This window comes from Octopus sinensis, linkage group LG1, assembly GCF_006345805.1.
Source record: "Octopus sinensis linkage group LG1, ASM634580v1, whole genome shotgun sequence".
Lineage (NCBI taxonomy): Eukaryota > Metazoa > Mollusca > Cephalopoda > Octopoda > Octopodidae > Octopus > Octopus sinensis.
This window is the reverse complement of record NC_042997.1, coordinates 41,613,970-41,615,335: the sequence shown is the minus strand read 5'-3', so window position 1 is coordinate 41,615,335 and position 1,366 is coordinate 41,613,970.

Sequence of the window (1,366 nt, the reverse complement as noted above, 5' to 3'; positions counted from 1 at the left end):
GGCTGTCCACTTTTAGTGAACATTCCTCTAAATTTTGTATGTAAAAAAATTTTTTAATCTTCGGATTTTTTAAAATACGCTAAGCCAATGGTTTTAATTGATTAATATCAATTTCTACCCTTAGTTAACTTTCCCTCTCATTCTCAACATCCAATCTCCTCATTCTACACCGAGTGAAAAACGGGATGGACGCTTCGATTTTGTTTTGGTGCCTCTCTCTGTTGTACACGACTATGAGGATTTGCATCCCCAACGTAATTCGTCTTTTTCCCAAACTAATGTAATACATGTCCTTGGAGTAGTAATTGTACGCGGCTGAAGAAGGCTATTGACATACAAATTACATCAAATATGCATTGATATAAACCGTCTAATAAAAGCCAGAAACATATGTACCGCTAAATCCTTTGCATCATGTTTTTATTTTGATAAATATATATATATATATCTATATATAAAACTGAAATGCGTTTTTACCGCTTGGATGGCTTTTAAGGCCACTACATCCCGTCGGATTCACTCCAAAATTTAAAGGGACATGTAAAATGAGGTGACGATGCCCGTGGGCTACTTTAGAAATCCCTATTTTAAAAGGTGTCGTTGCTAGGGGCCAAAACCCCACTTTGACAAGTCCACTTCCGTTCTTTTACGTATATGTCTTCCTCACTCACTCACACTATTTCCTCTATTCCCCTCTAACTCCCTTTCACTTACCCTTTATAAGTTCGTCAGACGGTGTTCTTTTATGTATCTGTCTGCATTCATAGAGAGAATTATCATCGCCACCACGAACACACGAGCATGAGAACAAATATTATGAATCAGATATTTCTTGCGTTCATTTATATATATGTGTGTGTGTGTGTTCGATATATAAATATGTATATATAATGTATATATACAAAGTGTATATATCTGTATTTATGTACATTAAACTTTTTAATACTTTTTGATAGTTATATATATTTTTCAACAAATTATAAATATAATTTAATAATTTTTATTTTAAATTTAAATAATTTAAATTTTTCAATTTTATATTTTACTAGCAGTATCGCCCGGCGTTGCTCGGATTTGTAAGGGAAATAACTATATAAGCACTTTTAGAGAGTTATTGCCAAAAAATAGCAAAAAATGTATTAAAAATGGAAAAAAATGATAGTAAATTTTTTTTAAAATCGTTGACTCATCGTAGACATTTTTAGAGAGTTACCTCCCTTATATAATAGCGAAAAAATGCATTAAAATGGAAAAAAATGATGGTAAATTATTTTAAAAATCGTAGACTCATCGTAGACGCGCGCTAATACACAGAAGGGCTCGATATGAATCACGACTATAAGATACTCGGTTTTGGTTAAACTGC